The sequence below is a fragment of the Amblyomma mixtum genome, chromosome 2 (assembly GCF_055824585.1).
Source record: "Amblyomma mixtum isolate Tamu chromosome 2, ASM5582458v1, whole genome shotgun sequence".
In the NCBI taxonomy this organism is placed as follows: domain Eukaryota; kingdom Metazoa; phylum Arthropoda; class Arachnida; order Ixodida; family Ixodidae; genus Amblyomma; species Amblyomma mixtum.
In genome coordinates, this window is record NC_143013.1 from 221,620,925 (window position 1) to 221,637,449 (window position 16,525).

The 16,525-nt window shown below is 48.3% G+C and overlaps 2 long non-coding RNA genes across 3 annotated transcripts in view; one reads left to right on the forward strand and one right to left on the reverse strand.

Annotated features, from left to right (window-relative positions):
• Positions 1 to 16,525, reverse strand: part of LOC149362685 (uncharacterized) — a 170,075-nt gene that overhangs the window by 35,675 nt on the left and 117,875 nt on the right. The window lies entirely within an intron of this gene.
• On the forward strand, positions 15,043 to 16,353 carry LOC149362686 (uncharacterized). Its single transcript, XR_016289033.1, has 3 exons — positions 15,043 to 15,863; positions 16,052 to 16,128; positions 16,302 to 16,353. It is a non-coding gene; the product is annotated as an uncharacterized LOC149362686 (long non-coding RNA).

A 16,525-nucleotide genomic window follows, 5' to 3' on the forward strand; every position in this document is an offset into this window, starting at 1 on the left:
GACTCAAATACTTTCTCGCACTCTATGTTACATATAGGGACTGGTTATACTGAGCGCATATCTCCATCCCCTGACTGATGGTTTCAATGTTCCTTATTGTCACGTAGCCTCTACGAAAGCGTGCCTGATCATTTTGCTGACTGAGGTCTGAACTTGTCCTGACTGCATTAGCGATTACCTTAATAAATACCCTGTAGGCAAAGGACACCTAGCTGATCGGTCTTTAATTTCTCAGGTCCTTGACTTCCCGTTTCTTATCGATTAAGATAAGCTTAGCGTTCTTCCAAGATTCTGGTACGCTCGGTGTCATAAAGCTACAGCTAGTTTTTCTAGCACAATTTTCTCACCTTTCTTCAAATGACCTGCTGCTACCTGATCCTCATCAGCTGGTTTCCCCCTTTGACTTGGTACTGAAACTTTCTCTACTTCCTGTTTCATTATGTAAGGAATGTCGAGTTGCTGAGCACTACTACCTCTCTTATTAACGTCCTGATTACATTGCTACTGTTTAGATTTGTGTATAACTCTTTAGGCTACTTTATCTATCGTATTGCTATTGCTAACGATGTTGCCCTCCTCTTTTTAGCACATACATCTGATTTTTGCCCATGCCTAGTTTCCTCTTCACCGCTTTCAGGCTACCTTCGTTCTTTAGAGCATGCTCTATTCTCGGCATATGATACTGCTTTATGTCTGTCACCAATGTGCTTATTCGTGAGCGTTGATAGCTATGCCAATTCTATTCTGTGCGGTTAGAGGCTTCGATGCATTGGCGTTTATTAACACCGTCTTTCGTCTCGTGAGAGAGCTTGTCAGTATCCTAAGGATTCCACCACCTTCGACTGCACCTGCGTAATGACAGTTCTGAGGCTATCATTCCCTGCTTGAAAATAACTTCGTAGTTCTCGTTTAAAGCCGAATACTCTTTCTGAGGGAAGATAATGAATTCCTATACTTTCCTTCTTACAGCTAACTCGATGATGTCCCCCTAGTTTCTAGCGTTCCCTCTTCAAATCTAGGCTAATTCGAGACCTTACTATTCTGTGGGCCCTGCAACGTACCTTGCTGAGGACCACCACTTCCTGGACGTTGCCAGGATGAGGGCATATAGTATGAAGTCTACTTCATTTTTAGCCTCACCATTGGGGCTCTTCCACGCACACTTTCTGTTTTCTCTTTTGCGGATAAAGAACTCATTATCCGTAAATTATTTCTCTGTGCGAACTTGACTAATATCTCCCTCTGCTATTCCTAGAGCTATGCGGTAGTCGCCTACCGGCTGGTCTCCAGCCTGCTTCTGCCGTACCTTGCTATTGAAGTCGCCCAACACTAGTGTAGTGCGTTTTTACTTTCCTCACTGCCGATTTCACGTCTTCATAAAGCTTTCTACTATCTGCTCATCATTGCTGGATGCAGCATCGTAATCATGTACCACTTTCAGTTTGTACCTCTTATTAAGCCTAATTGCGATACATACCTGCCACGTTCATGTTACTAGCATAGAATTCCTCTATGTTGCCAGCTGTACCCTGATTGACGAGGAATCCGACACCTAGTTCTCGTCTGTCCGTTAATCCACGATAGCACTGTATATGCCCGCTCTTGAGTACTATATACGCTTAATCTGTCCTCCCAGCATCGCTAAGCCCTATGACATCCCATTTAACGCCCACTACTTCGTGAAAATGCGCTGCTCCAGTTGCCTCACTAGATAAGGTTCGAGCGTTAAACTTTGCCACGTCAGTTTCCATTGACGGCGTGTACGGAGCCAGAGATCCTTATCACCCTACGCTGCGTCGGACGTGTTGCCGCAGTCTTGGTGAGTTACCTGCTTCGCTGCCGCTAGACGCTGACGGCCAAGGGCTTAACGAACATACAGGGTGCCCCAGCTAACTTGGACCAAAATTTAGAAAAAACCTAAGCGTTCTTCTGAACTGAAATCACTTGGATGTTGTTAAGATTCATCTGAAGTTACAGTACAGTTTTTTCGCCCGTCCTGTTTGAATAATTAGTCGAGATAAATAAACTTTTCAAATATAGCTTGAAACGTTCAGGCGTCAAAAGGAAGGCTGTGGAGCTCGGCAAATATTGTGCAACCCAGGCATTTGCAACGAGATAGACTTCGCGTGGCCGTTTTTAATCGGGAAAACGAAAGCCAGTGGAGTTTTAAAAATACCACGTGACAGTGCGTACCGCGCACCCGAATGCGCCGCGATTACAGCGCTCTCATCCGTGCTTTGTGAAAAACATCACTCGCTTCGCGCCTTTCGTGCTGCCCAAGACAGACCTTCACGTTGTGCTTGGTTCCAAGATAGGCGCAAGTTGGTTTGGGCGGCACTTGAAAGAAAGCGCGGCTCCCGTTTCTGCGGCGATAATTGAGCTCTCACGTTAGCTAATGCATGCGGAGGAACGGTGACAATCTCATGATTTTGAATTTGGGAGTAAGATCCCAACAAGCAAAGCCGCATATAACAAACTTGATAACGTCGTGTGAATTGCGCTGAAAATTGGTAGCCCCACTTCAACAACGCGCTATTAAACAAGCCCCTTCAAGACTACGTTGCGTAAAACGTGGTACGCCAGTACTCAAACGGACACAAGCCGTGCGAACCCTGCCAGGCACACCATGAACAGTTCACCGCAGTTTTGCGCGCATAACTTGTAGGACAAAAAAAAAGGAGTAGCACTGCCGCGCGTTCTTAGATATGAGTCGCTGAAAGCATTTCACGGGGTTGCAGCACTTTGATGCGGCGCGCATTATCCAGAAATATTCAAAGCAGCACATTCCCGCTGCAGTTAGGCCCTTTCAGAAGTACATGTGAGCGTGAGACAGTATTTTTTTATTTTTTTATTTTATTTATTTATTGATACTGCGATCTTTTACAAGACCTTCGCAGGGTGGGCACACAATACATAAATTCTGGAAACAACAAAAACGACCTCAGGAACAAGCAAACAATACAAGAACAATTGATCAACAATTTAAGATCAAGAACACAATTTCAAAAAGTACAAACGAAACAAAGAAATGTAGCGGTAGGACATTATAAAAAAGTTAAAGGTGGCTTTCAAACCTTTTTAGTGAAGTTACAGCATTACAGCAATGATTGAATACGTTTGAAGTTCGCTTAGCTTTTCTTCAAATGTAGCCCGAGCAAAGCAGTAAGCGGTGTTTCTATTGCATGCAGTTAACTTCACTTAAAGGGTTCCTTAAAAGGGTATTTGCGAGTGACGATATAATATGCTTGAAATATGTAGAGTGTCGGCCACCGCGTTTTCGTGCCCTGTACAAGACCTCAAAAGCGAGCTGATCATTTACAACATATTTTTTTTTTAAATTCGCACTTCTACGCCTAGGGGCGACCAGCGGTGCCGGGATTTCGCCCGAATCCGCGCGCAACGAGTCATGCAGTGCTGGTCACGTGACCAGCGGAGGGCTATACTCTTTCTGACGTCATGCAGCTACTGTGGCCGTGGCCGGAAACTCCGGCCCCCGGGGAACTCTTGCGCGCGTCGGCAGCCGGTTGAGTGGCCGACTGGGTGGGGATGGCAGAGGAACGCCAACATTTCCGTGTGCAAAATTGACGAAAGGAGAGAGACAGGCGCGAAAACCCGTCAATTCCAATTTTAACCACAGATAACTCAGCTTCCACAAAACGCATTAATTTTTTTTTTTTTTTTGCAGGCGGATGTTTGTGAAGCGGCGTCCTTTAACATCCCAGGCATACTGCATGATTATTGACAGCCCCTTTCATAGTCCCTTCAAGGCTTCCAGAAATGTAAAAAAAAAAAGCAACGAACGCGCTCCAGATAGGATCTGTTCCAACGAAACAGTGCACGTCTTCAGCCACAGGCAAAGCCATAATAACACGACGCTACCTGAGTTGCGATCGTTTGCGCAAATCGGCGCCAATACAACTCTATGGCGTTTCCGTAGTGTAGCACTCTGAGACCAGAAACGCATACTCAGTCTCTCAATCAAATACTTTTTTTTTTTGAGAAATTGGTGCACGCGTGAGTGGGATTCATGAAGGAGCCTCTCGAAATGAAAGGTAAACCGTCCCTTCATCTGCGCCATCTTTACTCAGCTGTGAAAACACAGAGCGAGCAGGCCAACGGCGGCCGGGAGCGGCGCGGGTAACAGAAATGGACGATTCTATAGGCGTGCAACGAAACGGAAGATGGTTATGAGGGACGCCGTACTGAAGGGCTCCGGAAATTTCGACCACATGGAGTTCTTTAACGTTCACTGACATCGCACAGTATACGGACCTCTAGAATTTCGCCTTCATCGAAATTCAGCCGCCGCGGCCGGGATCGAGCCCGCGTCTTTCGGGTCAGCAGCCGAGCACCGTAACCACTGAGCCACCGCGGCGGGGAAAACGGAAGATGGGTTGCAGTTCATAGGTTCTTCGCAGTGTTTGTAGAAGCTAGCCGCTAGCGCCCGTACCGACTTTTATAGGGAACCCAAGCTCAACTTTGCCGTGTCGATTGCAGCGCCGTAACACACAGCATAGCGAGAGGAGCAAGCAATTTTTGGGGCACTCGTAGTGCTATTCACGCCACCTTCCTGAGCTTATTGGCATGAGCTTCTGCGCTCTGTCGAAGCCACACGTGGTGCGTGTCAGTTATCTGGGTTATATCTACAGAAGCGAGGCAAACAGTGCTATCAACCAAAAGCGGGCTTCTAATCGTTCAGAATGTGCACTCGCGTTTGTAGCGGCCCAAGCGACTGACGGCAGCAGTTTTTGGTCGCCTAGTGGAATAACTGCAGTGCCATTTGAACAGCGCAGGTTCTCTATTGAACCATCACACTATTAGTATTCCTCAATACACTGTAGCGCAGCAAAAGACGAGGTCCTTGTCTTTTGCTGCGCTACAGTGTATTGGAACTATGTACCAACAAGCCCAAAAAGCCACGCTACTGAACTATAGTATTCCTCACGCGGCGCGTGACTGCAACTACTCTAGAAAAACCTTCCTCAAAACATCGCTGTTCATGACGCGCCCCAAGCGAGCGTCTGCAAGTAAGGAGCGACGCACTCCTCTCAGCATATGTGAAAACAGCGCTTTAGTGCTTCTGTTATCGCCTGTTCGGAGATAACAGAAAGATTACAATTAAAAGTAATCCACGTGAAAAAAAAGAGTGGGCGTTTCCGGAGGCGACAAGTACGAGTGAATCGAGCTCACACAGTGCTAACAGGAGTGTATTTACGTTGCAGCCGTCGTTCTCAGGCTCTGCGATTTTTCTGGCCGCGTCTACACCTTCCTGTACTTACTGAGGTCGCCTTACCGACTGTAAGGTGGCCTCACCTAAGTGCTAAAATGTCTCTTATTAAGGGGCACTTAATTAAGGCCTCCTTGGTGCTCCCTTCCGTTTAAGCAGCCTGTGTGGTACCTTCACGCTTCCTAACCTCTCTGCTCTAACTGAAGGCTTGCTTTCCCGCAAAACTCTGCAAGCGGTACCGCGCGCGGTTCGCATGCAGAAGGCACGCAGCCGCTCTGCGCGCGCGTAGGGAAGATATCCGCAGCCGAGTCACCCGATCAGTCGTGAAGTGCCCGCCCCGTCGTCCATCGTGAGTTCGTGAGAATGCTGCCACGCGCATATGTCTCTGATGACGGCTGTTTTGGAGGCTATCGAAGGTTTTTACGCCACGCAGATGGACTTCTGCACGGCGATGTGTATAGGCCTCCAGTGTTGCCTTAGCCGCCGAGCCTCGCAGCTGTCCGCACTGTGCGGAGAAGTCTTCGGACATCTACCACATGGTGTGGGCCTGCCCCTCCAACCCTGCTATCCCCCCTCACCCCAACCCAACCCGGGAGGACTGGGAGGCGGCCCTGCTCGGCTGCTCTGACCTGCAGGCCCAACGGGCCTTGGTCGCGCGAGCCTGGGCGGCGGCCGATGCCACTGGGGTCCCGAACTAGGGACCTCCACCTAGTATTTGTAAGGGCTGGCCCCCTCTGGGTCAGCTCATGCATAACCTCCTGTATTATACCTGTACATAAATGTTTTCCACCACCACCACCATCGCAGATCACCTCAAACCGTCGGAGCGCTACAACGGCCAAGAGTTTTCAGCATGCTACTGCTTCTCCAAAGACGCTGTGCTAGCCTTACTGGCGGAGCTGCAAATTAAGGGCACGGCACAAAACAGAGGAGCACCGCTACCACCCGCACTCTAGCTGCTCATTGCGCTCCGGTTTTACGGCACCGGTGCCATGCAGACTGTTGCGGGGGGCCTTGTGAACGCGTCGCAGCCTGCAGTCTGCAGAAGCAATTTGGAGATGACACAACTAATATGTGTCCGTCTATTTCCTAAGTACGTGAACGTGCCGAGCTCAGCGGAAGCAAGGGCAACGATGAACAAATTTTACGGGATCGGTGTGTTTCCCGGTGTCACGGGGTGCATGGATTGCACCCATGTGCCCATCTAAAGCCCCGGTGGGGATGATGCTGAATCCTACAGAAATGGAAAAGGTGTCTTCGTTAAATGTGCAGGTAAGCGGACGTCATACACTATTTGAATAGTTCCTGCCTATATGCACTCAATGTAATAGTTACAAATCGATGTGTAATATTATTGCTTTATTTGCATGGAATACACTAAGTGATGGTAAATGTCAACAAAATTACTGCTATCAGGAAAGCTTGAACTGGTAGTGCAGGATTAATGCACTTAACATTAACCTACATATACTGAGGTTAAACTGACACAAAGACTGATGCAGTTGAATTTCTTTTTACAGGCTTTCACAGGACCTGCGCTTCAGTTTTATGATGTCACCGCAAGGTGGCCCGGCTTTGTCCATGATAACCAAATTTTTACCAACAGTAGGGTGATGGTGAGGTACGACGACAAGGAAGTACCTGGCACTCTACTTGGCGACCAGGGATACGGCTGTTTGTCTTATCTCATGAGGTCACTGAGAAACCCTCGTACATCTGCAAAAAAAAGGTAGGTAAAACAATTTTACGGTAGTGATTTGGAGTATACAAGCTTATTACTTTGTCTACCTTTCTCTTAGAGGTACACCAGGAGCCATATACAAACCCGCCCGCGGCGTGCGTTCCTTTCCTACTCCGCGTTCCTACAGCGATGTGCGCAGCTTCCTCGGGCTATGCTCATATTTCCGCCGGTTCATCGAGAACGGTTCATTGAGAATAGCCTGCCCTCTTACCACGCTCCTCACGAAGGACGTCCCGTTCTCTTGGGGGCCCACCTGTCCTCATCGCTCCGTCTGTCTTGGCTCACTTTGATCCTTCAGCACCTATGGAACTTCGGACCGACGCGAGCGGCCATGGAATTGGCGACCTACTTGCTCAAAGGCATTGCAATCAGCTTCGCGTCATTGCGTACGCCAGCCGTCTCCTTTCTGTGACAGAACGCAACTATTCTATCACCGAGCGGGAATGCCTGCCCTCGTTTGGGCCGTTGCCAAATTCTACCTTTACTTGTTTGGGCATCCCTTCTCTGTTATAACGGATCATCACGCCTTATGCTGGCGTTCTTCGCTCAAAGACTCTACTGGCCGGCAGGTGAGCTGGGCTCTTCGCCTTCAAGAATACAAGTCGGGCCGCTTGCACCAGGACGCAGAGTGCTTGTCCCGTCACCCTGTCGATCCACCTTCCCCCAACGAATGTGAAGCTGACGCCTGCGTTTTATCCATCTAGTATACTTCCGCAACATTGCACAAAAACAGCGCTTGGATGTCTCTCTACGCTTCCTCATCGACAGCCTCACAGCCAACCGCTTTGATGCTTCTCTCGCCCCGTTCCTGCTTCAAGAACATCCTCGACCGGCGCAATATGCAGCCTGACGGCCCTGAGCTCTTGCTCGTGGTCCCTCAACACCTGCGCTGCAGCGTCGTTGAGCAGCTTCATGGCGTTCCCACGGCAGGTCATCTTGGCGTCTCCCGCATGTACGACAGCGTGCGCCGCCGCTTCTTTTGTCCAGGTCTACACCGTTCTGTCCGATGTTATGTAGCCGCTTGCGAGCTTTGCCAATGCCGGAAGGCGGCCTCGGTTCTCCTTCCCGAACACCTTCAGCCGATTCCCATCCCAGTAGAGCCGTTTTCCGTGTCGTCGACTTGCTCGGCCCTTTTCCGGTGTTTGCCATGGTAACCAAATGGGTCGCCGTCGCGACGGACTACTAGACGCGCTATGCTATCGCACGAGCGATGCCAACCAGCTGCGCCACTGATGTCGCTGACTTTCTCCAGCACGACGTTATTCTCCACCACAGCGCTCCCCGTCACCTGCTCACCGATCGCGGCCGCTGCTTTCTTTTTCAAGTGGTCGTCGAACTTCTGCGCTCCCGCTCCGTCCGCCATCAATTCGTCACGGCCTACCACCCATTAGACGAACGGCCTCAACGATCTTCTGAACCGTACCCTCACCGACATGATTTCCATGTACTACGTCTCAGACAATCACAGCGACGGGGATATTAGCCCCCTATTTGTGTGACATTCACATCCAATTTCACGCGTCACGATACAGCCGGTTTCTCTCTCCTTTTTATCTTCTGTTTGGCCGCGATCCTTTGCTGCCCTTCGACAGTGTACTGCCCGCCACCGCCTCCACAAGTACTTATGCTCGGTACGCCATCGCCCGCGCAGACGCCGCCCGTCATGTCACCCGCCAGCGGCTGTTGGCCTCCCAATTAACTCAGAAACGCCGTTATGACTGTCGGCGTCGCGAAGTCGGCCTAGCCTACTCTCCTGACTCACTTGTGTTACTATGGGTTCCGTCCCACCGTATGGGCCTGTGTGAAAAACTCCTACCAAGGTATACAGGTCCTTACCGTGTCGTAAGCCCCGTGACCGCGGTGACGTACGATATCACCCCGCTACATCACCGTCCCCGCCCACTGCACCCCGCACCGACATTGTACATGTGTCCCGCTTCAAACCTTACACCTCGCCGTCTCCCTGGCCTGTGTTGCGCGCACCGGGACGGTGCTTTTGCCGCGGGGGGGGGGGGGGGGGGGGGGGGGGGGGTCGTGGCACGGACTCTGGGAGGACGATGAAGTTTTTTTGAAACAAGACGACACAGAGGTGCGCGCTTGCCGTCGATCCTTTGTCTAGCAGACTGTCTCTCCTGCTTATAGCGCACACGTAACAATATACATCATGGTTATACTCTGGGCATTTGTGTATCATCTGATCGATAGTGTGAATAATCCGCTGTCGAGTACCGTTTATGATAGCCTGCGTGGTCATTTAGTTTACTGAAATCTAAGGTCGTCCCAATTCTATTACATATTTGTGATCTTAAATTAATTTTAAGGTAGCCAACTTCAATGTTTTCAGGCACTGTGCTGGTGTTAAACGTAAGGATCAGGTGTTTCGTGTCTATTCCCTTGTTATATTTCCAGATCTGTATCCACTGAAAGTTAATGACACATTTTTGTCAGTAAGTCCTTCAAGCATTTCTCTGTCAGGTCGACAAAATCGATTTCAGAGATGACGCCTCGGACAGTATTCAGAGATCGTGGTGACGTGGCAGAGACGGGAATCTCCCATGTGGATACAACGTTTGCAAGTTTTGAGTACTGGATACTGTCGCGCAGTTCGAGGAGTAAGTCGCCGCTGGCAGTTTCTGATACCTTGTACCCAAGGCCCAAAGTATTTGTCAAGCAAGTTGCTGCCAGAAATGGGGATGAGTCTTGCTTGCTTCAGTATGAGCAACGCGGAATTTCGGGAATGATACTTCTTTTTCGAAAGTCTTCCAGATCGTTCCGCCGTCTTTTTATTTAGAGAGCGATCTTGTTCAGAAAGGGGGTGAGCCATAAAAAAAAATTAAGTTCAGCCATTAAAAAATTTGTTTTTTGGTCATGCTGCCAACCACCCAAACGGAGCCCAACTAGGGGACGGGATAGGAACTTGCAAGCAAGTCCTGCCCACGCCAGCTGTTCACCTAAAATATGACACAACTCACGGTGGGACGGGACAGGAACCTGCAAGCAAGTCCGGCCCACGCACGCTGTACACCTCAAATGTAACCAAATATGACGCAACTCACGGTAGTTGGACAACCAAGGTTAACCTCCACCGTCAGGAAAAAACGAAAGACCAAGAGAGGAGGAGACAGGACAGTTGCGAGAAAGAATACAGGAAAGTGAAAGATGGAGAGGAGGACAGGAAAAGGCGACTGCCGGTTTCCCCCAGTCGGGTCAGGCCGGAGATGCCGTCTACAGAAAGCTGGGGCCAAAGTGGTGTGATGCCTCCGCCGAGGAGCGTTAAGGGTCCAAACACTCGGCAGAGGCTCTACTACCAGGATCCCCTTTCCCCCGGACACAGCTGAGCCACGCACGGCTAAGCGTTGGTGCTCGGGTCCGTGGTTCACTGCTCACCGTCATCCCCCTTCGGGGATGTCCCTGCGAATGCTCAGGAACCGGTGGAACTTACCAGCACCTGCATGTAGCAGGCGCTCCTGCGGGGCATAGAACAGTTACGGCAGAGCTTTTAAAGTAAACGGAAGGGACTGCTCATAAATGGCGTAGCTTGCTTCCTGACAGCGCTGAGGTCCATACCGCGCCCGTTATCACTTTGCTTCTGGCAAGATTCAGGCGGAAGATATTTGAGCATGCCCTATATAGCCCTCACCTGGCGCCCCGTTCTTTGTTCGTACGAACGAAAATCTCGATTGACACCTATTCGCCGATAAACAGTTCACCAGAGGAGTCATGGCGTAGTTTACATGGTAGGCGGGAGACATTATGAGCACCGCATCGAAAAGCTGATTCGCGAGCAGAGCGATTGTCTGGACACTGGCGCGAAATATGTGGAAAGATGAAAAAAAGAGAAATAATTGATTGCAATAAAATTTTGCGGAGTAAAAATTTTTCACAGCCATGCTGGCCGGCCGTTCATATTTGCTTTACCGACACGCCTCATAGAAACCATGACAGTGAGGCTAACTTAGCAGTGCTGTTTGAGGAACTGGCGGGTATTACATTAGATGTCATAGCGCACAGTGAGGTTAGGAGGATGGATGAAGCGTATACAGTGTTAAAGAGCGGGCACGTACTATGCTACAGTGGTTCAGGGTGGTCTTAGTATTTAGTAGGATCCGTAGGATTCCGTATAAATAAGGATATAGATGGCAACGCACATTAAGTATACACCATTAAAGAAAGGATGCCGCTTATAATGAAGCTTATTCTTTATGCTTTATGAGGTTTAATGCCTGAAAGCGACTCAGGCTATAAGCGACGCCTTAGTGGAGGGCCTAGGATAATTTCGACCACCTGGGGTACTTAACGTTGTTGAGGACGGAGGCGCCCAACACTTGGGTGGGTCGTTCAGGGCCGCAGGTCCCGGCTCGGAAGGACGATGGCGAACTCCATTATGAAGGAAACTGTACAGAAGGTTTATTTTACATACTTACAGTCGAGATGGGAGTGCTCTGATCACAACACAACATTCTGTTAAATACGGTTCGTATTCCCCAGATCCCTGACTGGGGAATAAAGTTCGGATGACGAAGTCCAATCACATGGCAGATGTAGACACTGGTGGTACCGCCCACGGCAGAGGGCGGTGCTGGGCTCTCTCACAGCTCGGTCGATGGGAAGGGGAAGACAGAGTCATCAAACACTGATGTGTCGCTTTGATCACTGCGGCAAGTCTTCTGCTCATTCCCTCCCAGCAGGTGAACGACCGTCCTCGAACTCCCCCGCCGAATGTCCGAAGCACGAGGCCTGTGTCGAGGACACAGCCGTCTTTCGATTAACAGCAACAGCTTGATCTTGTGAGCACTACTCCGTCGTCCGGCGACCCGAGGGTAGACTCGGCCACTGGACGCCGCCGCCATCGCCGCTGCATCCGCCGGTGCTTAGCCTTCTCCGCATCTTTGCTTAACGACGACTCACGTCTGGAAGTACTCCTTCACAGGCCCGTGTACCCCGATCTTAAGAACGTGCACTCACATCGCACACTACACGCAACTCTAGCGTTTTGCATCCATCGAAATGCAACCGCAACGGCCACGATTTAACTCGCATATTTCAGTTCAGCAGCCGAGCACCACAAACACTCAGTTACCGCGTGGGCTAAAATAAAGCTTATTAAGAGGTAAAAATTTAAGGGTGTACAGGCCTACGCTCCTACAGCCAGTCATGATGACGAGGGCGTCGAAAGGTTCTACGGAGATGTGGAATCGGCAATGAGTGTAGTAAAAACGCAGTACACTATCCCGATGGGCGACTGCACCGCCAAGGTAGGCAAGCAGCACGTGGCGACCAGGCAGTGAGATATTATAGCATAGGTTGTACGAATAGCATGGGGTATTTACTAGTAGAGTTCGCGGAACTAAACAGGTTGCGAGCCACGAATCATTAGCTAGCGCCACTGGTTCTAGGGGAGCCACGGCAATCGTGAAGTGCCTAATTAATATCTGTCAGGCGGCGGAGCACCGTGTCATCACCACAGCATCATGCCAGAGCACCATGGGAAGGTGATGGCGTCAGTTTGAGGCGAACGGCTTTCAAGAGCTGTGTGCAGTGTCACCATAGTTGAAGCCTGCGGACAGCCTCAAGTTCATGGGACAGTGCCTAGGTAAGTGCTGACTGCTTCAAAACGTGGCGCTTTCTGTTTAAAACCGTCGGGACTGAGCAGAATATGATGATTTTGTTCTCCAAACAAAACCAAAAAAACGTGTGAACCAAACCACCTCTTTTATATTCGGGACGTGGTTTGGGTTACCCTCTACTAGGCTGCCAACTTACCGGCACTTTTGTTTGTGCACTGTTTGCCAAGAGCCTTTAAAGGGACTTCTGGCAGTTTCTGATGCTCGCACATATTGCGACCACGACCACGCGCACATATTGCGCGTGGTCGTTAATGTCGTTTACACTGAGGAAAAAAGCGCCTCGTTATTTTGAGAAAAGGTCTCGGTTAATGATAAAAGAAGAAATCATCATGGCTGTCTTGCTATTGTGTTCATATTTTTCGCTCGCTGGTCGCGCCAAGCGGTATTTCAACTACCGCTTAAACGTAAGCGGAAATAAAGTGCTAGCGTCGCTTTTGTGAATACGGCGTGACCTTTGGCTCAGTTGACAAAAAATAACAATAGCGCCATTTACATGAACTCTACATAGTCCAGTGAAACTCTCGTTCATGCTAGTTGGTTCACGGTTACATAATATGAAGATGACGGGATCAACGGGGACAAAAAAGACACAAACGTCGCGGGTCCAGCTAGTCTATCGGTTAGAGAATGATCGAGCTCATGCAAAACATAACCAGTGAGGTATAAACCAGGTGGCAATGTAGATGTAGTTTATTCGCTATGAAGACTAGATAGCTCGCTGGCCTAGACGCGAATCGCGCATTCGCTGAAGATACTTATGCCGCCACAGACCGACCCAACTCAATGCCATTAAGTTCGTGCATAAAACCAGGTGCCATCGGGGACAGATGTGCCGAGGCCGCACCACCCCTATTTCAAATGCATCGCTGCGTGCCCAGCATTTCGTGGCCCTAACATGGCCAATCCGTTTCGCGGACCAAGGGGTGTTCATTGCTAAGCGTCTGATCTGCCTCCCTTGCACTTGATGCGAGAAACAGCCAACAAGACGGGTAGAAGAGCTGGAGCACTATGCAACCTCTATGATAAGGTGCAGGCAGCCTACATTTCTTTTTAGAGTCTAGCAGCAGCTCCCTCCTGCGGGTTGCCAGTGTTTTTTCGCGTATCAAGCCGATTGGAGCACACCTGCAGGAACAATCTCAGATTACCGCCCTTCCTGTCAGCTATGAACACGGTGTTAGAAAAACGTACCGCCGCCATGGATACGATTTTTGCGGCCTCTGGCGCATACTGGGCACTTCCGGATAGTAAGCGTGATGAGTAATTCCTATTTTAATCGGCAAATGCTACTTTGCTGTTATTCTTCAGTGAGCAAACCAACTGCGCAAACTGGATGGAACAGACAGACCACCTGCTTATTAGGTCGATTTTTCAAATTCCAATGTATTTTTTTCCTTCTTACCTAGTGTGACTGCCCACGAAACACACAACGTCTTACGAACGTCCTGGAACAGCTTCAAATGACTACAAACGTCTTGCGCTGTGTGCAAACGTCTCATAGATGTCGACAAGAAGTTTCCTCTGCGACGTCTCTTAAACATCTGCAGTCAGACGTTTCTGTGAAACTTCTGTGAAACATCTGTAGTCAGATGTTTTCTAGACTTGTTTCTACCACGTGGAACTTGAGACCACGTCAAGGAGATGCGCCAGTAATCAGCAGAGTTTCCACCGTGGATTAAACATGCTGTAAATCACGGCACATAAATTAGATGGCTCTCCTGCTTGACGTTTCGAAGAGCAGGCGCGCCGGTGCAAAGACCGCTCCCACTGAGCACACAATATCCTGTAGATGTCTAGAAACATCTATAAAAGTCATAAATATCTTGGGCTACAAAAGACATCTACAAGACGGTGTTTGACACTCGTCTAATAGACATCTTAGCCAAGACGCCTGGAAGATTTCTTTGGAGGGATATTTGCGTCTTCAGCTACACAAGGCGTTTAGAAGTTGGCTTAGCAAGTTGTCTCCAAGACATCCCCGGGAGACATTTTTGTGGCCGCGTACACATGATGCAATTGGCTTCGGCGCTTCGACTAGGTCACAACTCGGATGAACGAGTAGCCGACTGTCGCGCCATATTCCCGTGAATCGAAAAAAAAAAAGCTGAAACGGAATTATGAAGACAAGATCCCTTGTTAAAATGTTGGCTTGGCTTGCAGGCTCGGGCCCCCTCAACCCTTGTTCAGTGCTCTTTCATACTGTGTAGCCATCTCCTTTCTCCTTTGTTACCCTGTGTACAGATGTCTTTAAACAAACTATGAGAGACATCTCAGTGCTATCTGTGCATTTCGATTCGATCATTTATCTAGAGCTCTTGAGTGGTGTGCTGAGCAGAAAATTAAATCACAGCACAGGTGCTTGTTTGGGACCAATGTAGTCTGTGTGGATTGCATGACAGCGGCCTCGCTAGAGTATGTGTCAGTAAAAGTCAGTGCCTTTTTTTTTTTTTTTTCACAATTTCACTTCACTTTCGCCACAGCATCTCTAGAAGCCAAAATTATGCATCTGGAATCTTCTCGAGTTGGCAATTCACCCATTGCACATTTAAAAATGGTACTGCTTATATTTTTGAGTAGTAATATTGAATACTGTTTGCATATTTATGTGAAAGAATATAATATGATTTTTGGTGACAGTACTGCACCTAGCAAAGCTATTTTATAAATGTGCAATGTGTGAAAGCAAGCTCAACTACCTTCCAGATACTATATCTGGCGTTTGAAATTTTGAGGCATAAGACCAATTAAGAAAATTTAGAAAGGAGAATCATCTTTTTTGATGGCCATCAAATTATAGAGTATTGCCCTTGAAATCAAAAATGAAGTTCATTACTTGATTTTACCTAATTAAATTGTTTAGCTCTGTAGCAACCAGAATACCTGCCTCGCTGTATAACCAATCTGCAAAGGCTACACCAGGGTACTCATCATAATTTTTAAAATGCAGATCTATAGTAATTAAAAAAAATTGTAAATTCACTTCTAGCAGTCTTATCTATGGAGTTCTGAGTGGGGTGGCTATTTATGTGGTGAATTTCTCACCTTCGTGCTAGTGGCATTCACAAACTGTTGATATTTAGAATCGGTACCCAGTATAGACATCGCCTTGAACTTTTTTGTTGCAAATTCACATTTCATTTTCAGAGAAGGGTCGTGGGAAGCGAAAGAAGGTATCGGCAAGTTTGAGCAGCTCTGATATCTCTGATTTTGAAGATGGAAACAAAGATTTTGGACTCCGTGGTATTCCACCCTCACCTTTCAGGTCTCAAAGGCATGGAACGTTCCCTTTCTCAAGAAAATTTCTGGGTGATAAGAAAATAACTGATTCTTTCAAAGAGCTTGTTCTAATTTAGGAGCTGAATTTCAAAAGTAGTCTTTTCATGACAAAGAAACACCATATTCATGGAGGTTATAATTTTTCTTGTTTGGTTAATTTTGTGTTGTTGCTTCTAATTGCAGTGGTTCAACTTTGCATGGAGAGAACAGTTCTGCAGCATTGCACACGTCCACAGGCATTTTGTCACCATGTCCTTCAGGTGAGGTCACTAGCGTTACCATATGTTCGGTACTGTTAAGCAGCACTGAGTTGCACAGTGCTTATTTGCTGGTGTAGGTGTTTCAGGCTTTTACTTAAGCAAGTCTGCTTAGGGAAATGCATGCAACATTCATGTAAATATATCCAGCTATATGCAGTCTCCATTGTCTGCAGGGGAAAGAAGTTTTGAATCATCACCCACTTCTGCTGGCATTTTGGCAACAAGTCATTCAGGTACTGTTAAATGCTAGGAGCAGCTAATTTCATTTGAGTTTAAGAGCTTTTAATCAGTGTTGCTGAAGTTCTTTGGCTTCGAGTATTTCAGTTTATAATTTGCTTGCATTATAGTATATGTGTAGAGTGTGATCGATACAGTCTTAGTGTAAATGCATCCAGCT